General features: G+C 47.8%; 1 long non-coding RNA gene across 1 annotated transcript in view; it reads left to right on the top strand.

Moving 5' to 3' along the window:
- The window catches only part of LOC138453746 (uncharacterized), a 326084-nt gene that overhangs the window by 125920 nt on the left and 174544 nt on the right, over positions 1-25620 (top strand). Inside the window, exon 2 of the long non-coding RNA XR_011260512.1 lies at positions 25317-25373. This is a non-coding gene — a long non-coding RNA (uncharacterized lncRNA). The remainder of the gene's footprint in view (positions 1-25316; positions 25374-25620) is intronic.

Below are 25620 nucleotides of genomic sequence, written 5' to 3'. Positions count from 1 at the left end.
AGATAATAGTACCATCGACGTCACATAAGTGTACATTTAAATCACTACAGATGATAAAATCTATGTCCTGACATTTGGGAGCCGCTAGGTCAATTGCTGAAAAAATGGAATCTATAAAGGCTTGTCTGTCATGGAGGTCGGGTTCCAATAGAGGTTCAGTAAACCCCAGAATTCTGTATCCTGGGGGATGGAATTCAGCATTTTAATGCAGGGGGTACTTTGCAATTGTTTAAGTATGGATAGTTGCACCCAGGGGTGCAGATTTTTAGATTAAACTATTTCTATGTTTTCCCCATTTTTGATCATTGTCAGAAGGCCTGCTGACGGGCGTCCTCTTACTCTTTGAGGTGCCGGATTCATTAAAATTGAGTAACCATCGCACACTGGTCGTTCGTGCAACCAGGATTCTTGAATACATATCAGTTGGTGATTGTTGAGTTCATGGTTTGTTGTGCAAAACAGATGACCATGCCCACGTATGTTCCAAGAGCAGAGTCATCGATTTGGTTAATTGTTACTGTTGATAACTGTAATTTTCTCGCTTTGTTGGGGAGGTATGTTCCAATTCTCTCCATATAAAATGCTTTGTGTGCGCCCTATATTCAGTTTGTTGACGAGTATCATAGTAGTTCTCACTGTCTATTGGGCACATCTTTCCATTGTGCTTGTCTGATCCCTTCTGGAATGCATCAATATAGGACTTCTCGGCATGTTTTGCTTATACAACAAGACAATGTTTCAAAGCACCACAAGGCACATGGGAAGGGAGAAAAAATAAACAATGGGAATAATAATGAATCGACAGAAAGAGACAACGGTCCTACTAGACCTTGTGACATTTGGAGCATGCAAGTGCAGTGAAAAGAAGAGAGGGGTTAGGGTGGGATGAATGTAATAGCTGTTAGGGTCCCCTAGGAGAGTAAGTGCCAGAAGTGCCTGTTGGGGAGGGAACAGGAAAGTGCATCGGCGGGGACATTCCAGGGGAAGAGGGTTGTCTAGCACCCAACGGATAAGCGCGGGCGGAGGCAAACACCACCCAACAGGTGAGTGTGGGCCCTGTGGGCAGTGCAGAGGGTGCTGGGGGTGATTGGGCAGAAGGCCAGGATCCTATGTGACTCTTGAGGGACCAGGCCACCAATCTCAGTGACAGAGGGGATGGTTAGCACAGGAGGGGGGAGGAGCATAAGAAGAGCAAGGTCTTGAGTTGTTTCTGGAACTGGAGATGGTCTGGTTTAAGACAGAGAGAAAGAGGGATACTGTTCCATAGGCGGGAGCCAGCTGAGGAGAGAAACCTGCCCCCAGCTCTCTGCTTGGAGAAGCATTTGATCAGTAGAGAGTTGGAGCCAGAAGATCGTAGGGATTTAGAAGGAGAGTTTAGTAAGAGAGATTTGCAGGTAGCATGGACCCAGGCCCCAGACAGCCTTGTGGATGATGCAGAGGGCCTTGAATTTGATCCTTGCAACAACCGGGATACAGTGGGGAGATTTTAGAGCTGGAGAGATATGGTCCCAGGGCCTGAGGCCAAGGATAAGTCTTGAAGCCCTATTCTGAATTATTCGAAGAGGACGGAGCAAAGAAAGAGGCAGATTGAGGAGGTTACAGTAATGTAGCCTGGAGAGGACCAGCGCTCTAGAGACATTGAGCTTCTGGGGGGAGGTGAGGAAAGGAAGAATGCCTCTAAGAAGGTGAAGTTGAAAGTGAGCCTTCTTGGCAAAGTCCAAGATGTGAGGTGTAAAGGAGTGAGAGGAGTCGAAGATGACCCCAAGGTTTCTGGCCTCAGTGGAAGGAGAGGGAGGTGAGCCCATAGAGGGTGGCCAGAGTGCAGGAAGGAAACTGGGAGCAGGTGTCCCGATAGGCAGGATCTCGGTCTTACTGACATTAAGATATAGATCATTGGATATGCACCAAGTCTGAATAGCAGATAGGCAGTCAGGGATAATAGAGGAGGAAGAGGAGGAGTAGGAAGAGGGGAGCTTGAGGAAGAGTTGTATGTCATCTACAGAATACTGGAAATGAGGAGAGAAGGCAGAGATCAGGTGAGCAAGAGGTGCTAGGTAGATATTGAAAAGCCAAGGTGAGAGGATAGAGCCCTGGGGAACACCAAAAGTAGAGAGAGTGGTAGAGGCGGAGAAGGAACCCAGGAGTATCAGTGATGGGCAGTTGATAATGAATGAGGTCAACCAATGCAGTGCCCGGTCTGAGATATCAAGTCTATAATGGAGCCGCTTTATGATGATAGAATGGTCGACTGTGTCAAAGGTGGAAGAGAGGTCAAGAGGAATGAGAACAGCCAGAGAGTTAGAGTCAAGATTTGCAAGCAATTCTTCCTGGATGTTCAAGGGAGGAGTTTCTGTGTCTGTGGATGCTCGGAATCCAGATTGATGGTCATTTAAACAACTAACAATCTCAGTGTGTTGAGTCAGTTGGGGGATGACCAACTTCTGAGAGAGTTTGCCAAGGAAGGGAGTAGTAGAGATAGGGCGGCAGTTGGCCGGACATAAGGGGTAGACAGAAGGCTTTTTTAGGAGGGAGTGAACAAGGGAGTGCTTGAAAGAAGAAGGGGAAGAGCCAGATGCTATGGAGTGGTTTCAGAAGTCGGCAAGAGCTGGAGCGAGGGAGGAGATGTTGTCCTTAATGGTTCTAGAATAACAAGGGGACACCCGTTTGGATGAGACCTTCATAGAGCGGACTACTCCAGAGATCTCAACCATTGTGATAGGTGAGAAAGAGGAGAGAGTAGGTGGGGGTGGAAGAGAGGCCAGGGGAGGTGGGTGGACAGGGAGAGGAATGGAGGGAGGGAAGGAAGAGAAAGAGGTCAGAATGTCCTGATTTGTAGAGGATAAATGTGTGGCCAGTGCAGTACAGAGGGCCTGAGAAGGAGGTGGCGAGGTGGAGACTGGAGATGGATTGGCTAGTTCCTTGCAGATTTTGAAGTGTTCAGCCGTGTTGTTAGAGGATCCAGAGATACGGGCCTGGATGTGAGCCCTCATTTTGGAGCAGACAGAGTGGACGGTATTGCCTTTGGAGTAGGTGACAGGCCAGTTGGTCAAGGGATGAGCCTGAGAACTGCCACTTCAGCAACTCTGCACTTGTGTTTCAGAGTGGCTAGGTTGGAGTGGAACCAGCTGTTACTCTTGGAGGCAGGTTTCAGGCAGATCCTCATGACGGGGGCAAGAATGTCAAGAGTGTTAGTGATAGCAAGATGAAGAGAGTCATTGGGAGAGTCAGGAGGAAGGGAAGGAAGGGGGATGAAGGTGGAGGCAAACGCAGTAGCTGACACCCATTTCATCGGACGGATGACTGCGAAGGAGGCTGGCAGTGCTCGTGGTGGCTCAGTCAGGGGGCCAAGAGGTCCCGGGTTGGGGAGTGTGAGGTCTGCAGAATAAAGGTATCTAGAGTATGACCAGCAGAGTGGGTAGGCCCGACGGTGAGAGTAGTGAGGGAGAGAGAAGTACAGAGATCATGGTAGAGTGAAGAGGCAAGAACAGTGGAGTCCAGGTGAATACTGAAATCTCCATGGAGGAGGAGGTTAGAGGTAGACGTCAGAAGAGAAGAGGTGAAGTCAGTCCAGTCCGAGACGATGACAGACACAGGGTCAATGGGTCTGCAGATTGTGGTAGGGGTGAGAGAGAGATTCAGAGAGATGCCAGGCTTGCAGACAAGGCTTTCAAAGGAGGAATATGGCTGGGTGGGTATGAGAGAGGAAGGGACCCACTCAGGGATGATCAGGGCTACTCCACCATCAGATCAGTTGGGCAGAGATTTGGAGAGGACCATGAAGTCATCAGGGAGGAAGGAGTCAAAAGCAGTGACTCAGCTGGCATTGAACCACGTCTATACAACAAGGAGGCAGATGTCAGAAGAATGTTTGACAGCAGATCAAGCATTCAGAGTGGCTAACTGTAGCCGGTCACCACCTTTGAAGGTTTTCCGAGGAGGAAAACAGGAGTGTGGTACATCCATCGGAGAAGGTGAAGAAAGTGCAGAGAGAGAGAGAGAGAGGAAGGGGTAGTAGCAGGAGAAGGTAGGAAGTCGATGAGGACTGGCAGGTGCCGGTCAAAGAAAAAAGGTTTGGGCTGAGGACCCTGGGCCATGACAGTGCCATAGTGACAGACATTAATGATGCATCTAGAGGATGAGAAGTGCACCAGGAGTACTTCCCATCTAGTGCCACCATTAACGGGTGAAGAGGAGAAAGGGGAGAGATCAGATGAGAGGTCCATGTGTCAGGAGAATGAACATAGAAGAGGATATCAGTGATAATATATCTGGAAGTAGCACTAACGTAGGTGTCAGCAATAGGTAGGCCAGGATTACTGGCCAAGAGATTTTATTTTACTTTTTCTTCCAGATTTCGTGAGAGAGGTGGGATAGTTGATAGAATAACAGTTAAAATAGGTGTGGGAGATGGAGAGTGCCATTGAGATGGCCAAAAGAGGGATAGGTGGAGAGGCTGCCAATGCACGAGAGTCTCCAGTAGGCCTAGCAGGTGAATGCTTTAGGCACACCTAGATTTGAATTTCCAAAAGGACAACAATGCAGCACAAAAGAAAGATGCACAGATGTAGTAGCACACTTAGATTCGAATTTCCCCAAAAGCACAACAATACAGCACAAAATGGAAGATGCACAGATGTAAAGCAAACTTAGAGGAGAGTTATAAGGAGGCACTAACGAACAGTGGAAAACAAGGAGTGAGTGAGATCAAAGGAAGATGCACATAGTGGCAGATCAGCTGGAACAGTTTGTAGCAAGGCTTGAAGGAGAGGGACCCAAGAGTCAATGGCAACCAGGCAGAGGGTTGTAGTTCAGAAACAGAGTTCTTACCGGTGAAGAGTAGAGGCAGGTAGCTCATGGTCTTCAGATTGGGCATTGAGCTATATGGGCTGAGGGTATGTTAATTGAGCCCCGGGACGCAGATCTCTGTAACAAGTGCTTAACACGCTGAGCTATCTGCGGAACCATCATGCCCATCAAGTCAAGTCAGTTGAGTGGTTAGTCCCTGTGTTAATTAAATACAACACAAGTTCTGCTATTGATGCCTCTGTTATTTGATCTTCGCTGTATCAAGATATGTAACTTTTGCATGGAATTTGCATACAACTGTTTAAGTGCACTAATCAAATGACATGATTTTGAGCTGCTTTTAGCATAAAATATGTATATTAATCAATTTACTAATAAGATTGATGATTCTGTCTTTTTAAGGTCATTTGTAAAATGGTTCATTTTATATTGTACATATATATTGGTCTAATTGTGTATTGTTCTTGATGTATGCACCTTTGGCAGTTTGTTACGTCACATTATTCTATTGCTGTTGTAATTGCTTTAGATATGTTGTATTTGTTTGTGCTTTTTGTCAGGTTGCCCACATCGTTGTGTGGGCGGACCCCTGTTGGGTCCCACAGGACATGACGTCCCGGAAGGGACGTCAAGGGAAGGGGGGAGGGACGAGGGCTGGTTCGGCAGTTCCGCCGAGGTAGTTAATAAAGTAAGTTGCGTGAAACTCCTGGCTCCCGCGTGTTATTCCGGCATGAGCAGGATCATCGGCCTGGGTCCGCTTCAGGGCGACGCGGAGACCCAACACTGGCGACGAGCGGGCACGGACCCCGCAGGCACCGTGCCGAGGTCTGCGGCCGAGCAGTTCAGCGCGTCGGCGCACCTCGGGCACGGCTGCCGACTCCGCACGGCCCCGCCTCCCGCATGACAGAGGCCTGGCATTCGGCCTGCAGAAGTACATAAATCACGGGTGCGCCGTGTGAGCGCGCCCCGGCTCCCGTGTGACACAGCCCACAAGCCGGGACACGGGCGCTCCGGAACCGCTGAGGCACTCGTTACGAGCGGCCCCACCTCCCGATCACGGGTGCGCCGTGTGAGCGCGGCCCCGGCTCCCGTGTGACACAGCCCACAAGCCGCACAAAGGCGCCCACGGGACACGGGAGCTCCGGAACCGCTGAGGCACTCGCTACGAGCGGCCCCGCCTCCCCACATGCGGGTGCGCACGAGAAGACGTGTCGGCGCATCTGGTATACAGCAGGAGACGGGGGAGTAGAGCAGGACAAAGTCCATACACCACGGCCGCGCAGCCCGCGCGCGCCAAGCAACAAAGCCACACCACGAGGAAGCGATAACGTGGGAGGAAACAAAACACTTCACAGAGCAGAAAAGTCGCTGTCCCAGCACAGCCTAGACGCTACAGCATATCGACGCACGAATCTCTTACTGCTGCGCAGTCATGTCGGACACAGCGACCACCCCAGCGTCCTCCTCAGGAGGAGCAGGACAGGCATCTGGAAGCGCTGACACAGCACGGAACAACAACCAGCATGCACACCAGGAAGGAGCAGCCCAATACATGCACATGCTCAACCCATTTGAAATCAGAGACACCTCCAACCTGGGGCCCAGATGGAACATTTGGTTACGAGACTTCAAGTTCTACACAGGGGCCATAGGATTGACGGATGACACGAGGCTGAAAAATACACTGTTCATGGCAGTGGGACCAGCGGTAAGAGACATTGCGGGGGAGTTGCTGAACGTAGACACCGTCACATATGGGGAGCTACATGCCAAGCTGTCCGAATACTTCGCACCACATACAAACGTGGATTATGAGCGCCACATGTTCCACACAACAAGACAGGATAAAGGGGAATCCATAGACAGTTTTGTGATGCGACTACGCATCAAACTGAAACATTGTGAATTCCACAAGTACTCCAATGAAGAGGCGTTCAGGTCCCAAATAATAGCTGGATGCCTCTCACAGCCTTTCCGCAAACAACTTTTACAGAAACAACGGTCATTAGAAGAAATCCTGGCGCTGGCCCGCATGGAAGCAGCGGTGGACTCGCAACTGGACAGCCTCGGCAAAGTGTCCATACACCAACCCAGTGACAACGCTGAAGCAATCAATAAGCTATATACCCACCCAAGTCAGACCAACAAACACCCCGATGCCACATGTTTCAAATGTGGCTATGAATATCCACACACTGGCACATGCCCGGCCATAGGACAAAAGTGTGCCGCGTGCGGGGGAATGGACCATTACAGGGCCATGTGTAAGAACGCCCCGATCCACTCAACGCCCAAACACTGCTACCAAGAAAGGCGCAGGCCCACACCACAGAGCCCGCCCAGGCCGGCAGCAGACAGCGAAAGGCGGCGTGCCAGGAAAGAAGAAGGAGACCGCGGAAATCGATACACACGCGAAGACAAACGGTCATCTGAGGACACTAGAAGATCACACAGGCGGCGTTTCATAAGGTACGTGGAGACACGATCCCCCACCAGTACAGACACCCTCTCGTCAGAGGAGGACCAGAGAAGGAAAGGGTACGTGTGGGCCCTACAGGACAACACGGCGGCCACCCAACAATGCCCCATCTTGACACTCCAAGTAAATGACACACCACTGAAGTTTCTCGTGGACACCGGAGCGACGGTCAATATCATCAGTGAAAGCGCATATCAGTCCTTGACCACCCTGCCAAAGATCCGAAAAGCCACAGTTGACATATACCCCTATGGATCCAGGACACCCCTGCCATGCAAAGGCATGATCACAGCCAGATGCACACACAAAGGACACTCGGCGAAGATCCCACTGTACATCCTAGACACAGAAGCCAACAGCGGGTGCATACTGAGCTTCCGGACAGCAGTGGACATGGGACTGGTACACATCTTATACCAGTTGATGGCCCACAAGTACTTCACTAAACCGGACTCAATTGAACAATCATTCCCTAGACTCTTCACCGGCCTAGGCAAACTACGCAACCGGAAAGTACACCTCCACATCAACCCTCAGGTCAAACCGGTGGCCCAACACTACCGAGGCATCCCGTTCAATATCCAGAGACAAGTAGAAGAGGAGTTGGACAAGCTCATCAAAATGAATGTTATAGAACCCGTATCAGGCCCGACGCTATGGGTATCACCCATCGTCCCCGTCCCGAAGAAGTCACCAGAAGGATCCATACGGCTATGCGTCGACATGCGCAGAGCCAACACAGCCATTGAAAGGGAGCGACATCAAGCGCCCAGAATCACGGACATGATTCACCTCCTCCACGGGGCGAGGATCTTCTCCAAGTTAGACCTCACAAAAGGCTACCACCAAATTGAAATAGCACCGGAATCCTGTTACATCACCACGTTTGTCACTCATCTCGGCCTGTTTCAATACAAAAAGCTCAGTTTTGGCATATCCTCGGCCGCCGAGTTCTTTCAGGAGGAGATTCACAAAGTGATCAGGCACGTCCCCAACTGTCTGAATTATTCGGACGACATCCTAGTATACGGCAAGTCACAGGAAGAACATGACCTGGCACTGCACAGAGTATGTCAAGCGCTAGACGACGCAGGGCTCACCCTAAACAAGGCCAAGTGCGAGTTCTCCAAAGGATCGCTGAGGTTTTTCGGGCACATCTTCTCAGATAAAGGCATGAGACCCGACCCGGAGAAAGTGGAAGCCCTCAACTCAGCCACGCCCCCCGTAAACACTACCGACCTCAGATCGTTTCTGGGACTGGCCAGCTACTGCTCCAGGTACCTGAAAGACTATGCCACAGTCAGCAATCCCCTACGACTACTCACCAGGAAGGACACGCCGTTCACGTGGTCGAAGGAGTGCCATGCAGCGTTCGAAGCGATACGAAAGGCCATCACACAGGCGGAGGACATGGCATATTTTGATGCCAACCGTGACACCGAGCTGATAGTGGACGCCAGCCCGGTGGGACTAGGCGCCATATTGACACAAAAAGACCCCAAGGAGCCACGGACCACGCACGTGGTAGCATACGCCAGCAGGAGCCTGATGACCACAGAACAGGCATACTCTCAGGCGGAAAAGGAGAGCCTCGCGGTCGTCTGGGCTTGCGAATACTTTCATCTATTCCTATTTGGCAAAGAGTTCACCATCATCACGGACCACCAGGCACTACTCACCATATACGGCAGCCCGAAGGCAGGATGCCACCAAGAATTGCCAGATGGGGCCTCCGCTTACAGGACTACAGATTCATCATACAACACCGGCCAGGAAAGGAGGAAAACCCAGCGGACTATCTCTCCCGGCATCCCATGCCTACGACGGCGTCTCAACCGTCCATAGCGGACGCGTACATAAATTACATCATACACCACCTACAACCACTTCCGGTAGGGTGGCTGGAGCTGTCCATCCAATCAGAAGCAGACCCAGCGCTGCAAATTCCCCGGCACTGCCTACAGGTGGACAAGATGGCCCTCATGAAACAGCAGGCCAGAGGTGAATCGGATACCACGAAGGAAGACATCAAGTGGCTGGATCAAGTCCGCGACGAGTTGACCGTGGTGGAGGATAACGTCATACTAAAAGGCTGCAAGGTCATCGTCCCGAGAACGCTCCGGGAGAGGATAATACACCTAGCCCATGAAGGACACAGGGGCGTAGTCGCCACAAAGCGCCTCCTTCGCCAGAAAGTCTGGTTCCCTCAACTTGATCGCCTGGTGGAAAATATAGTGGGCAACTGCCACGTCTGTGCGCAAGTGGCACCCCCGCCACACCCGAACCCATTACAATCCTCACCGCTACCAAACAAAGTGTGGGAAGAGCTGGCAATAGACTTATTCGTTCCACTGAATAACGGGACACACGTGGTCGTACTCATGGACGAACATTCGAGATACCCGGACGCCCAAATAGTAGAGAGCAGCGCCACAGCATGTGTCATTCCAGTTATCGACAGGATGCTCTCTGCCTATGGCATCCCCAAGATCATAAAGTCCGACAACGGTCCCACATTCATCAGTCAAGACTTTCAGCAATTCGCAAAATACATGGGGTTTCAACATCGACGCATAACCCCCCGATGGCCACAGGCCAACGGCATGGTCGAGAGATTCATGGCCAACATAAAGAGGACCCTACAAATAGCCCACGTGCAAAACAAGCCATTCGAACAGGCCCTTAATCAACTTCTACGAGAATACAGGCACACCCCCCACAGCACGACGGGTGTATGCCTGGCAGACCTGATGTTCCGAAGACCGATCACCACACGACTACCTGAGGACCTGAGACCACAAGATCCAACACCGCTGGAACAAGAAGCGCGAGCAAATGACACCGCGAGCAAAGCGAAAACAAAAGAGATCACAGACAGGAAAAGGAGGGCTCGCGAGAACATAATACAACCAGGAGACGAAGTATGGCTAAGACAACCCAAGAACAGGAAAGAGGAAGCCACCTTCGCACCCACACCGCTGGTCGTGACACACAGGAAGGGTTCTATGGTCACTGCACAAAGAGATGACCACTCAACGATAACCAGGAACAGCTCGCACTTCAAACGCGTCAGACTGGCTCCAGCAGGCCAATGGACCTGGGACAGAGATAGCGAGGAGGACAGGCCACGCGAAGAATCATATCAGGGAGACGGAGAAGAGTCAGAAGGCGAAGCGCCCCGCTCACCACCCGCCAGGGATGAACCGACCCCGAGCAAGGCAACACGACCGCAGAGGAGTCGTCTGAAGCCGATGCGACTCATCGAGGAGATGGGATAAGAGGGGAGCCCCTCAACTAACGTGTTAAAAAGGGGGGAGATGTCAGGTTGCCCACATCGTTGTGTGGGCGGACCCCTGTTGGGTCCCACAGGAAGGGGGGAGGGACGAGGGCAGGTTCGGCAGTTCCGCCGAGGTAGTTAATAAAGTAAGTTGCGTGAAACTCCTGGCTCCCGCGTGTTATTCCGGCGTGAGCAGGATCATCGGCCTGGGTCCGCTTCAGGGCGACGCAGAGACCCAACACATTTCAGGGTAAACACCCAAATAAAGTGATTTTGACTGACTGCATTTCAAATTTGGTTATCTCATGTGATCAATATAGTCTGCAAAGAAAGGTGAAAATACGACAAAAGTTATGGTGAACACGGAAAGTATGAGTACTATAGTAATCACAGAATGCATTAAAACAACATGAATTGATCATTTCACACTTTAGTTATCAACAACAGCCAGGCAACACGCTCAAAACACATCAGCCTTTCACTTTACAATATAGTGTTATTTATGTTTTATAAAAAGTGGCCACTGACTTCTTTGTATCAGTCAAGCGGTTTAGGTCCCACAGGAAGTTCCCCTTTTTCCCTCCGAATAAGATGTCTGCCTTGATCAGTTTTCCAGTCAACTCATGAACAGCGTCAGCTTCCCACTCCACACTCATGACTCATCCCCTCAGAATTATTGGATGCCACAGGTTGGGCCCTGGGGAAAAGAGGGCGGGCCTTGCCCTTCAGGAACCAGCCTGTCTAACCACTTACTACCAGGAAGATTCGGAGTGATGAGGATGACGTGGATGGAGGAGTTGATGCTGGATCTAGTAGTGAGGCATCCTTCAGGAGAGTGCATGAACTGGAGGGTGAATTAGTCGGGATAGGGGTGATTGGATTTTTTGACCCACAACTAGACTGCATCAGGTGGCACAGTAAGCCACTGGAAGGCTCTCATTGCATGACCCCATTGCTCTACTGGTGCTAGAACCCGAGGTTATCGGAATAACCCTTTATGTGGATGACAGCTCACCTGTACCCTAGTGGCGAACTTTACGAAAGCCCGGCCAAAGGACTAGGTTACAGTGGAATGGGAGTTGTCAGGCGGATGAGAAGGAGCAGAGCAGGCGGCCAGAGCGACAAGCCTGATGTAAGGTGTTGCAAAGTTGCGGAGCACGTGAAGCGGAGAATGCAGTGATGTACCCAACCATTCAAGCACTGGGGCCAGCAGAAGATATGCCGAAACATCACACAGACATGTTCACGTGACGCAGGCTTTGGCAAAGTCAGCAGTTTTGGGATAGGCATTTTCAAGGCAATGCTACAATGGTACTACTTGCCCACAAGATGACAATGACTGGCAAATAGTGTTAGCACTAGGGCATATTGTGACATTTGACTTTGCCAATGTTTGTCTTCAACATGAATTCACCTACACAACTATGGGCACCACAGTGAAACCAATACAGCAATGCTTCTAAACAGAGAGCTACAATTTTTACCACCCAAAAATGATAAATTATATGTAAATAAGCAAAGCACGCCCAACAAGTACAAACAAATACATTCCTGAATTAAACTAGACTGTGTTGTAGGTTCATTGGGTATGAAGTCACTGAGGGCCAGGCTCCTTAAGGTAAATGTATTGGTCCCATGGTATATATCAGGTAAGTCACATAAGTAGGTTCCTGGACATAAGACACTGGCACATCCACACAACTTCCAGCTCCAGGATGTAACTGGCACACATAGAATCCCCAGCAGTCACCCATACGCAATATTCCACCATGACCTCACCACATTCCAATGCACCTCACTACATTCGCATGCATAGTACTTGCACCTCACAGAGCAAGACTACCACACACCTCCTTCCGTTCCACAACCAAAACACAAGGAGCACAAACAACGAAAGATCTCAAGAAACTCTGCAAAGCAGACCCAAAACCAAAATCACAACCTCTCTCTCCCGCCGCTAATATTCCACTAACCACACACAAGCAAAATCCAAGACCAGGACCTGCCACACACACAACACACCCATTCCAGATCACCCGACAATGACAAGATAAGCTCTCTCACAGAACTAAACGTGTAGCTACCATGCACACCCAATGAAAGAACCAACTATAGGTAACAAACAAATCGGCGGACCCACAACTGCAAAAAGAAGGAACCAAGCTAAACCCACAGGGCAACAAAATAAAAACCAACTGTGCAGCATAGAATAAACAACACAAAATGATGCAGAAGACCCCTAGGATAGCATAAGAGGCATCCAAACTACTGGACAAACCCCTGCAGCACCTCACTGCAAAACCGGTAAATGGCACAGCACCCCACTGCAACCATTACCCTGAACCAACTACTGACAGGCAAAACACCCTCTGATGCCAGTAAACGCAGTGTCTCAATGCATTCCGAAACAAAAAGAAACTAAATCCATAACTCGAAACAAAAAGAAACTAAATCCATAACTCCAGCACACAAAGCAAACCCCCAATGCGACTCCCAATAAAAAGACAAACAAACTGAGCAAGAAAAATGCAAGCACACAACACAGCCCAAACAAGTCCATGACCTGAGCCTGACGTCTGGCAAAGAACATTAGCGGAACAATTTCTTGACACAAAATACCAACCCAGCAGCACCTCACTGCAAAAACACTCAGAACTCACCCGGCAATCCTGAACCCTGGCAGCACCTCACTGTAAAACTACAACTTCTCAGAACCCACCTGGCCATTCTGGACCCCGGCAGCACCTGACTGCAAAAATACTCAACTCCCAGAACCCACTGGGCCATTCTGAACCCCGCAGCAAACTCACTGCAAAATACTAACACACTCAGAACCCACCCAGACATTCAAAGAAATACCAAAAATCCACCAGGGGAAAGTCCCCTACAAAGAATACACAAAGCATACACTACACAAAACATGGAACCACGTGTAATATGCTTTGCCCAAAAATGAAACCTAAAACCCAAAACTGCTTTAGTTTCAGTGCTTGCACTGCATCCTCATATCCACAAAATAGTAAAAACACAGACGCAAAGGTCCAGTGCAGAACCTGTGCATACCTGCATCCACTTGTCCATAAAAATAAAAAAATAAAAGCCTTGTGCAGCCTCCTGTCCACCAAAAACAAATCCTGTGCAGCCCCACACCCACGTGTCAATGTGGCCCCCTGAAAGAAAACAATGTAAAAATTCAAAAACCAAAAATGAAAAATGTCCCAAATACACATCCCCATGTCCCGTAGAAGGAAATGTCCCACCAAAGAATTCCCCATGCACTCCTGCCCCCACAAACCCAAAAGGATACATATACAGTAGCTTGCGTGCTCCCCGCAGCCTTCAAATACAACCTAAACAGAAAAGGCCACAAACATGAACACAACAACATTTTTAAAATGAAAGGCCTTAGCCTCTAACATTGGCCCAGAACCCAGTCAGCTGACTCTAATATTCCAGAGGCCAGAACATAGAGACAACAATTTTTGAAAAAACAGGCCTCATCCTGCACAACACCCATACTTACTCCTCATTTGCAATATTGAGATTCTTGAGTTGCATGTTAAAATTACAACAGATCAGGGTCAAAATCCTTTATGTTACTCAGACTTCCCTTGCTGGGTGGGCAAACATGGCCCCTGTGCATACTAGGCACTTCTGAAAAATGTCCACTTCGCCCCCCCATGCGGCAATATTTAGCAGTACTAAAACAACAGACATCGGCACTGCGCATCTTTCCCTTCAGCGCTAACAGAGACATCCCTCCCTTAGGGGCACCACAAACTTCTGTGTCGGATACAGCCTCCTTACTCTTCATAAGCAGCACGCCCCGCGACTCCTTCCTGTGTATTCAACACTCCTCCATAATGTCTGAGGAGTTCCATCTCCAATGTTCCAGGATCCCTTGACACGTCGCAGAACAATCTGCTTCAAGCCCGTCACACCTGCAGCAGGTCACCTGACTAGAACGTCGGCTGCGGTTAATGCAGCAGCCGACATCACCAGTATGGCTCCACCCACGGATCCAGCAACATCTCCAGGGTCTTTGGGTGGGGTGTAGCAGGTTGATGGGTGTGATGGGTGGGTGGTGCTCAGGCGGTGGGGGTGCCGACTACTGTGGATGAGTTGGATTTGGCTCTGGTAGACATCTTTTGGAGTGTTGTGACAGACCAGGCCCCGGCTCTGGGTAAGCTCTTCCGGAAACCTGAGGTCCTGTGGTGGTCATCGGACTGTATAGTGGCTGCTCAGGAAAGGGAGAGGAAGTGGCAGAAGGCCATGTTTTCTAAAGGGGTGACAGACATTATAGCGTATAAAAATGATAGCGCACTTGTGCAGAGGGTGATTCCGCATCATAAGCGGGTGTATTGAAGGAATTATTGTGGTACTCTGTTATGGTAATACATGCACGAGTCTCTTTAGAACCTCGTGCATGTATATTCCATTTGAGAGTGCCTCGCCAGTTGGTGCCTCCACTGTGACTACCCCGGGGGCCTCGAATATAGCTCTTACTCACCTCCATTTCAGTGTGCCTCTTTATTACATACTCTCACTGGTGACACTTGTTTGTCGCAGGTATGGGTGAGGTTTTGGCGTATGTCCGGGCAGGCGAGAGGGGGATCTCGGATTCTGGTGATTACTGTTATGGGGTGTGATATGGTGGATGATGGTGGTAAAGCAGAGGCACTGGGTGAGTTTTTAGCGGGTGTGCACAGCATATAAAATTATTCTCTGGTGTCCAGACGGATGATGTCTGAGTTTGTGGCTGTTAATCAGGGTGTGCTGAATGCCGTGGACAATTGGGCGCGCTGTATTGCTATGTCCTTCACTGTCAGTGAGTTGTAGGCTGCGCTAAGGGGGCGACAGGATTGTAGCCCAGGTGAGAAAGGGGTGCGTCATGTTTATTTGCAGCATTTGCCAGATGTTTGTTTGCTAGAGGTTTTGCAGCTGTTTAATGTAGTGTGGGGTAGAAGTACATCGCCTAGTGGTTGGAAGAGGGCTGTTACCTGCTGATTCTGACACTGGGGAAGCCGGCTGGCTTGTCTGGGTCCTATCGGCCCATTGCTTTGACTTCTATTTTGTGTAAGGTGATGGAAGAAATAGTGTGTGGCCGATTGGTGTACTTTTTGGAGTCAGAGCAGCGGCTGAGTGTATTTCAGCATGGGTTCTGTAAATATAGATCAGTGATGGATGCTGAGGTTGCGTTGGCGACAGATGTGGAAGAGGCCTTGTCCTGTCGGGAGATGGTGGGTGCGATCTTTGTTGATATGGAGAAGGCGTACGGTATGGTGTGAAGGGGTGGGTTGCTATTTGTGCTCCGAGAGAAAGGAAAGGTGTTATGCTGAAGATGTATTCTTGGATTAAGGATTTTTTGGGGAAGAAGGTGTTTCGGGTGCGCGTTGGGGGTGTGTTGTCCCAGGAGTTTATGATGGAAAATGGGAGGCCGCAGGGTAGTGTTGTCAGCTCTATTTTGTTTATTGTGACAGTGGATGGCCTTATGGAGAAGGGGGTACTTTTGGGTTCTATGCAGACAGGTTGGTGAAACGATTGGGGATGGAGGAGTTGTGTATGATGGAAGATGTGGATAGGTGTTGGTGCCTTTTTGGAAGCTGCATGATCCATTTATCTGTTTGGACTTGGCAAAGGTGGTGGTCAAGAAGAGTGGTGATCAGAGGTGATTAAGAGTTTGGCGGTGCAGTATGTGGGGTGGAAAGTTGGTGCTCAGGTGTATACGGATGGTTCCAGGGATCCGGAGAGGAACAGGGATGGCATGGCCTGCTATTTCCAGGCAGAAGAGGAGTTTTGGCTGGCTCGGTTGTCGGATGATGTGTCCGTCTGCACGGCAGAGTTGATGCATGTTAATATGGCAGTGTTTCGGATTATGCGGAAGCAGTTGGCTAGGGTGGTGGTGTTTGTGGATTCGATGAGTGCGTTGTTGGCTATCAAGGAGGGGAATTGTGATGGGGGATATTGTTATGCTCATTAGACAGCAGTTAGAGGAGTGTGTTGTGGATGTACCATGGTGGAGTTGGCTTGGGTCCCCAGCCATTTTGGGGTTTTGGGTTTCAAATTGGTGGACAGGGCTGTGTATGGGGCCACACTGAGGGGCGAGATGGATGTAGAAGTCCCATTGAGTGTGGCTGATGTGCAGGTGGTGGTGCATGGCAGGATTAAGGCTATGTGGCAAGATCGGTGAGATATGAGCTCAAAAGGGGCAGCAGTTGTATGCAGTGTGCAGGGAGTTGCGTTTGGGGGGTGTATAGTTGTCACAAAGGGAGGAAATTATCTTGAATCACCTTAGGGTGGGTGATGCAGGGTTTGCAGGGTGGAATGGGTAGAGTTGTCTCAGCGGCATGTGAGGTTTGCGGTTGCCCGGAGACGGTGACTCACTATGTGTTGGATTGGTGCATATTTTGGTGAACATCATCTAGTTAGATGGAAATCGTCAGCTCTGGGTTTCTGGAGTCACCCCAACAAGAAGATCTCCAGGGTCCTGCAAGTCCTCAACGCTCACTCTGAGCTCCCACAGAGTCGCGACAACGACCATGCCTGGCCACTTAATTGAGACACTGCATGCAGCCCCTGGACACTTCACAATCCACTGTTATAGGCAATGTTGACAAAGCAGTCACTCCAGTGCAGGTACTCAAAAGCTCTGAGCACCCGATCCCCCAGATACTCAAGCCATCGCCAGTGCCGCCCAGCCATCGGTGGCCAAACTGACTTCTAACAGCTGCAGCTGAGCCTGTGCGGCCCGGCGCTGTAACTTTGCTCCAGCTGGCTCCTGCACTGCCAGGTGCCCCTTTTTATATCCCATCTGTTTCTCTGTCTCCTAGCGCTTTATTCACTGTGGCCTGCCAGTTGTCTGCTGGTTTATTTGCGCTGGCCCCTGCATGGCCTCCCAGCCTCCAGGGACCACCACGCGCCTCCGAGCAAAGTCCCTGCCTCCAGCTGGCCCCTCAGTGTGGATGATGACTTGTGGAGGGCAGTGCCTGTCCCCTACTGCTCCATCCGCCACAGCTCCAGCACCTGGCTCCTGCTCACTTTTGAAGACCACCTTGTCGCCAAAATGTTGTAGGTTCGTTGGATATGAAGTCAGTGATGCCCAGTCGCTTTAAGGTAAGTTTATTGGTCCACTGGTACATAGCAGGTAAGTCACATACGTAGCTTCCTGGGCACAAGACACTGGCACATCCACATCTTCCAGCTCCAAGATGTGACTGCCACACATAGAATCCCCAGCAGTCACCCACACACAGCATTGCACCATGACATCACCACATACCACTGCACCTCACTACATTCCGCATGCATAGTACTTGCACCTCACAGAGCAAGACTACTACAGACTGCAAAGGCATGCCGATTCACACTCACACAATAAGATACAGCACATACAATACATGTGCAGGGAACAGTAGTTTCAGAATACATAAAATAATGTTCAAATAGGGTAGTAAAGTTGATAGAAAGAAAAGAACAGCTGGAAAATGGTGTGAGTAGCTCTGCATATGACATCAGCTACTGACGACAAATGCCTATGCATCACCTCGACAGAAGCCACAATTGTTGCCTTTGCCATTGTTTGTTTTTAACATTAATTCAGGTCAAGGAATGGATGCAAGGACACACATATTGCGTATAAAACAAGTGGCTGAAGGCACGCTTGGTTGATACAGTTTCATTACAGCAGGAGCTAGTTTACAGGTGTAATTAAGTCATATGTTTTAGAAGACTGCTTAGATATAACATTGGCACCCCCTTAAAAGCAGGCAGCTAGCTCAAAGATGTAGATGAGTAAAACCCCAAATATCACACACAGACGATGTTAAAAAGGTGACAGATTTGGATGTGTTGGAGTTAATTGAAATCGGGGGCGGGGGAGGGGTCAGAATTGATTAGCACCAGCTGGCTTGTTTTGTACGTGACTTCTCATCCTCCAGCATACATTATCTGTACAGGGGGCGGCCATCCTTGTGGGTGGGCTGGTGCACACAGTGGTGGTTCGGGGCCAGTAGATGTCTTCTCGCCGCATCCGCTTTGAATGTGCTAATTATTGCCTAGGTTTTCATGCAGCCGGCACTCGCTGTCCGTTCCCAAGCGGCATTCCAGCTCATTAGCACTTACACGAGGCCTCCGTTGTGATGGCTCTAAATGGGTTCCAAAATAATAGGCGCCAAAAATATAAGGTTCCGGTGGAAGTCAGCGACTTCTTCTGAAAGCAACTCTTGTAACCCGATGAAGCAAAACAAATCCCATCTGTTGAAAAAAAGGCCTGGAAAATGTACCTACATATGGTGTAATAGCGCAGATAATGCCGGAATGTGACACCGGTGTGTGATCTGAGCAAATCATAAAAGTTGGGGAAAGGGTTTGTGGATAGGACTATTGTGCTCATATAAAATGAGCACAGTGAATAGTGTGATGCACCTGGGTGTCTGCCATGCTCAGGTCATTTGATGTGGGTGGAGAGGAAGGGGTCTGCTCATTGAAAAGGGAAATGCACGCTACCTCCTCTGAGTGTAACTGTGTAACTACGTGCAGCCCCATGCATCCTCACGCCTCTTTTCTTCTGTCTGCGGCATGCCCAATGTGGTTGCTTACTATTTATGAGCAGAGCACACGTGCACGGCTGATTGAACGCAGGTCTGGCCTGCAGCACAGCGTGGATTTAGTGAATGGCTGTACACCTTTCTCGGGAGGATAGCTCAGGGGCAACGCGCTCGCCTTGGAAGCAAGACGACACTGAGCCACACAGGTTCGATGCCCGGGTCCGCGCTTAGAAACCTCTGGGTATTAAGTGCGTTATAAATAACCCATCGTATCACCTGTTTGGAGATCTTTGCACACAGGTGTTTGGCTATGTTACTGGGTGCTTACAGGGTTTTGTGATGCCCTGTGCAAAACATTTGGTAAGCGCCCCACACTCGTTTTTGCACCGGCCCATGATTAAGTCTGCAGGTACAGGACAACTCTTTGCAAGATTAGAGCAATGACTGTGCACCTGAGCTGGGGTCGTTTTTATGGGAGGGCAAAAGGGGCACTTGCAGGGGGCCCCCACCTTGGAGAGGGCCCAAAAGGCTAGCTGATCTGAAGAAGTAAGATTCCATTGTTCACCAGTCTTAAATAGGACATGTCAGGATATTTTATGGGGTGCTGCTGAGGCTCTAAACCCATTGCCTTTCTGTTTTGGCAAGTGCATTCTGCCATGATCAATTCATCATGTATTGCTTTGTGTGTTCCTTATGGCACAACTCTAGCATTCTTTCCTTCCTGTGGGAATGATGTTGATCATGTGCAATAGGCAATGGTGAAATGCATATTGATAAATTGAGTACCAAAATGGTCCAGAAGAAACTCAGTCTGTGAAGCACCCATTGCAGAGATATGTGTTCATATACAAAATTAGGATATCACATTCCAGCAAAGCTGGCTGAGCCTTTCCTCTGTCTGAAGTTTATAAACCTGCCTGCATATGTACTTGGTTTTGCAGAACAACATCTGTTATTATCAGCAATGTACCTGTACCAGATAGGGGTTGCTATAAAAACTAACATATCATCCGTATGGTGAAGGTCTAGAAATTGGTTTGTTCAGACGGGGCTTTGTAAAACCTAGGCAATCGCCTCCAACAATGGCATAAAATGTTAGTTCAAGAGGTGAATAAGTATCCATATTCAAGACTATGGAACAACAGCGTTCATGTTTGTATCTTGGATTTGCCAGCAGACGATACAGTGATCCTGGTCAAATCATCTAATACATCTTACATTACTGTGCTGTCTTCTGTGAGGTGTGCCTTCTTGCATGCTGCTGGTATCGTTTAGCCCATTACTTGATCTTTCTTCTTATGTAGACCATTTGGGTGGATGAGTTTGTAGACAGAAGAGAGTGGACCAGATGTTGCAGACCTTAGGCAAGCATATTTTAAGGTCTGCTTGTTTGACACAAAAAACAGTTTGCTTCTTAGTGAAAGTCAAAGGTTTTTATGTACGTTTATAAATGACAATGTCACAAGCCATTGTTTCGGAAGTATTTAAAGCTTTAAAATATAAAATACATACGCAGATCAAATGTGTTAAATCACATCGATTGGTATGCTGGTTCTTACATACTTCCCTTGATGATGGAGAGAATGAAGCTAAAATCATTCCCATTTTGCATAACACCCTTCTATAATATTTTGTTTAAAAATTGTCATTTTTGGTAATGTGATTTGTGTACTTTCCAAGTCAGTTTTTTTAATAAAATGAGATTGTTTTAGTTCATGGTAAGAACTGGAAAAGAAAGTGTTCAAATGCAGAAATTGCAGAGTTGGTACAAATCCCTGCTTCACCCCTTCAGCCCTTAACCAATGTGTGATCCTGGACATCTCATTTAATCTTGTATTGCCTAACCTCTCAATATTGCCAATCCCTAAACCTTTCAAAATTGTCAGCCCTTCTGAGTGATTTTCTTCTCATCGAATGATCTTCATAAAAGCCTTATTCATGGTTTAACTGAGTTAATAGTGAGCATATTTATATTGCACAGCACAGGCATTTGTTCCTTTCATATTGTTGGCAACACTGTTTTAAAACCATATACCACTTTTAATCTCAGTGGCCCTCATTCCGAGGTTGGTGCTAGTCATGGCGCTACTGGCGCCATGACTAGCACCAATACCGGTACTGCCACCGACTTGGTGGTATGGGGATTTACCGATCTATTCCGACCGTTGCGGGACCGGTAAATTCCCATTTGAGCCCCCATGGTACCGTTATTGACCCCGGTATCCCTTTGCGGGTCCCGTCCATAATGCCTGGTTTTACCAGGCGTTAAGGGAGGGGCCCGCAAAGGGACCTCGGAATAGGGCACAAAGGGATTACCGGCACCGGTGTCATTACCGGTGCCCGGTATCCCTTTGCGCCCAGGTCGTAATGACCCCCAGTCTGTCTGAATAAAGACACCTTCCAGGTAGCTTCTAATCTGCCTTCACTATCCATGCTACGGTGTGTGTAGCGTTCTCCTTCCTTCCAATTGGTGGTTTCTATCCATGCATGAGCACTTTTACATTCTGTGAGGCAGCTAATGTGAATTCTGTCTCTTATGGGTTACGTGTACCTTTTACATTCGGTACTGCATTAATACTACATCTACCTTCCTGGATGTTATTGATAAAAAGTATCGTGTATGTACTAGAACAGTAACCAGTTTGTAGACTGCTAATGTTAGTCTTCAAATGCTACTTGTTTATCATTCTGATTAGAGCAAGAATGTAGAGAGCAAGGGGACTTAAAGGGAGTAAACATGCTTATTATGCTGCAAGACAGCATATCAACCTATAGGGTGTGAGTGCAGCGGGTGCGGGGTGGGGGCATGACCAGTATTCATGATTCCTTCCTCCTTTTGTTTGGTGGAGGGGGGCACCAAAGATGTCCGTGCCCAGGGCCACAAAAGTGCTTAAGATGGCACTGGCTGGGGTGTTTCTCTAGAGTTGCCCCCTTTCCTCGCCCATTCTTTTCAGGTTCCACACAACACAGGATCGCTGGGGCCGAGAAGGGTTTGGAGCAGTGCCTCTGCCCTGCCTATTTCTGCCCCTTTCCTTTTGGTGGCCATGCACCAAGAGTCCTTCCTTCTTAGTGACAAGAAATGCTCTCTAGGCAGAGAAACAATGTTACAAAATAACCTCTTTGCACAGGGCCATAACACGGGGCCAAATTGCATTTGTGACCCCTCTCAACCCATGATAAGGAAGTCATTAAGAATCTTTGCCTGCCCGCCCCCGTCCCACTCACAACCCATAACTCGATATCCCCCCGACCCCCTGAATGAGCATGATGGCATCTCCTTTAAAGAAGTCCCCCAGACCTCTTTTTTTCTGTGCTGGATTCGTGGCTGTAACCATGCAGGATTCAGGGCAACTACCTAATGGCATTTCAAGGGCAGCATTGAGTCCACAATGCGGGGGGCTATGTTCTAGCATAGGCACATGATTCATTTCTAAAATAACACCCAGGAGGAAGATATACCACCTGCAGTGTATACGTTATTTGGAAGGGGCACATATACAAACATAGATAGATTAGAAGAGGGCCAGAATGTTCAAGTGATTTTGCCATGAGTGAGGAACTGACAATTGTGAAATATTTTTTTAAAAAATTTGTTTTAATTGATTACAATTTTTACAAACATTGAATACAAATCCCATCCTTTACTAGTTACGTGCCCTCCCCACTCTATAATCCTAGTTTTAGTCTGATTCCTTTACCAGGACATCAAAAGATGGGATGGAAGAAAAAGAAAAAGAAGAAAGGAGGGAGAAATCTCTTTCCGAGATCAGATGTCATGAAGGTCCAGATCTTGTTTCTTGCTTTTACTGGAGTGTGCTGCCAGGGTTCATTTATCCGTTGAGGTAAAAATCCACGTATGAACGAAACTGCAGCTATCACCCACACTGTTTTCCCCCGCTCATCAGTCTCACGCACCAGGCTTCTTCGTCAGAAGTCCCGAATTTTTCTGCCAGTGCTAGCTAATGGCGTTTCAGTTCCATAATTAAGACAGGGCAGAAAATCAGCAAACGCTTTATAGATTCCACTTCGTCCAGGGTGTTACAGAATCTACAGTTGTTTTGCTCCGATTTGCCCTTATTGCATTGTTCTCATTGGTGGGAAGCAAGTTAAGTCGCATTCTCAGGAATATATCTAGGTATACTCTGTTAGGGAACTTTAGCAAGTAACCGCGAGCTGATTTAACTTCTTGATGTTCATTGGTAAAATGAGAGTTAGTTTCCAAGTTGAAGACTTGTCGAGAGTAGGTTGCATGTCTTAAAATCGCAGCATAAATGGCTGTGTATACAAAATATCGGCGAGAAAATGCTGTGGTTTTGCCGCCACAATCATGTAAAGGATGCAGGGGAAAACACCAGAACTCCCAGACCCATTACACCATTTAAGGGGAGGGGGAACACACCCGCATTTCCTGCTCCCCTTAAATGGTATAATGGGGTACACCTTTAGCCGGTCAAACCACTGCATTTTTTCTGCAATTTCTTTTACCAGCGACATTTTTGCCGCAATTTTATTACCTGTTACCTGAGAGTACAGATCCAGTCGTTTTCCATGAGTTTCCTTTTTACTCTGAAAGGATTGGATCTGAGGTCGAGTTCAGTACACCTAAGTTCATCCAACTTGGATATGATTTTGGACGTCCAGTGATTTAATGACTTACGTGACCCACAACAGATCCTGATTTATGATCTTGAAAATTGCTGGGCTTGTTGGGGAGGTGATTTTACAAAACAATGTAGCCTATTCCATTCTATTACAGCATGCAATGATGTGAGGCTTAATTCTCTGTGCATGATTGAAATAGCAGTACAGATGGACTCTACAGTTGTGAAATATTTAGGGATTGGAAAGGTTAGACACTGAGTTTAAATGTGTTGGCCAGGATCACACACTTTTCTTAAGTGTTGAAACTGGGATTTCTGCCCAGTCTACAATTTTGGCCCTTGACTACATTGTTTCCCAGTTCTTGTCATACAGTTAGATGCAATTATTTTTGACTATTTGAAGTCTTTGAACTAGAATGGCACGTTTTGCAGACCTGTCATTGAAAGTGCACGAACCGCATGATAAACCAACACATATTTTGATTTGTGTTTAAATAAATGTATAATTATACAAAGGGAGCATGATTGTAGTTTTATGTCTCCATCTTACATTGAAGTCCACACGTGCCAGTCGTAATTGCTGTGATTGTGAAGATTTAAATACACCCATCTAAAGAAACTTTGAGACAAGGCCACTTGCTTGCAGTCAGACCTGTAGATTGCTATTGATGAAATGAGGAGGAAAGTTTGAAATTCTAGACAAAAACAAAGAGTTTGTGTCATTTAAGCTCACCAAAGGCCTTTGACATTTGGACGGCTCTCTCCTTTCTAAGACTCCTTCTACTCAATGGCCTAGTGGACGGGAATGAGCATACAGTGGGCCAAAGATACACCCATAATCTGAGACGGCAAACCTTTCCACTGAGGATAGTCCACTACTATACAATCAATGAACATGATCAGTCCAGGATCACTCTATTGTTTTGTGGTGAAGCTGGGATACAAGTCTCTGCACGGTTGTTTCACTGTCTAATTTCACTACACAACCACTTCTCCCAACTAACACATTATGCTCTTCATTAGGGATGGTAAATAGACCTGCACCATAATTATGCTATTTTTGTAGAACTGATGACAATTAGTTGTTTCTGGATTCGTTTTTTTATTATGTGTTTTGATTTTTGAGAAAAGGATATGTGCATGGTGAAGAGTGATTGAGTGTTTGTGGTATGTTTCTAATTATGTGATGATGTTTTTATAAATTTGGATTCATTGATTGAACGTATTTATTTTATTGTTCATTTATAGCACGCTTAATACCAGTGAGTGCTTTCTAAGGGATGCGTTGTTTTACACGTTGCCCCTGAGCAATCCCTCCTCAACTCTTACTTATTTACTGTCTGTTTTTCTTGTTTTGAAAGAAATGTTCTTGAATACATATGATTATTTCAGTATCTGATTATTTTGAATACATTGTTTGTTTCTTTAACTAATGCCCAAGATTAATTTCTGTATATCACTGTTTTGTTCTCTGATCCTGGGGGGAAAAGTAGGGGGGACACCTGCGTTTCTGTTTAATTAGACAATCCTGTAATGGACATTAAATAAAATGTGGGGTGTCTTATCTCTACACTTACTTGTTGTGTTTTATCTCTATTGTCTTGCAGGTGAAAGACCAGAGAGTGGGTGAAACGATTATTTTGGTTCAGTCACCAGCTGCAACGGCAAGTGCTTGAATTCAAGTTGGGTTTTGCTTTGATGTTGGCCTATAAATCCTGAGGGTTTGAGAAGGTCATGGAGTGATTATTTCATCCCAGCCGTTTATTTGATTTGTTGGTGAGTTCCAGAGTGAATATCACCAAAACAAGAGGCAGAGCCCTCAACAGCAAGTCAGATAGACTGAGAACTAGATAGGCTGGGGAAAGAGTTTAAGAACTAGTCAAATAAGGGTGTTGTTCTTGGGATATGGAG

Source organism: Ambystoma mexicanum, chromosome 4p, assembly GCF_040938575.1.
Source record: "Ambystoma mexicanum isolate Mex_15411 chromosome 4p, UKY_AmexF1_1, whole genome shotgun sequence".
Lineage (NCBI taxonomy): Eukaryota > Metazoa > Chordata > Amphibia > Caudata > Ambystomatidae > Ambystoma > Ambystoma mexicanum.
Note: the sequence above shows the minus strand (reverse complement) of the source record. Positions and strands in the feature narration are given on the sequence as shown.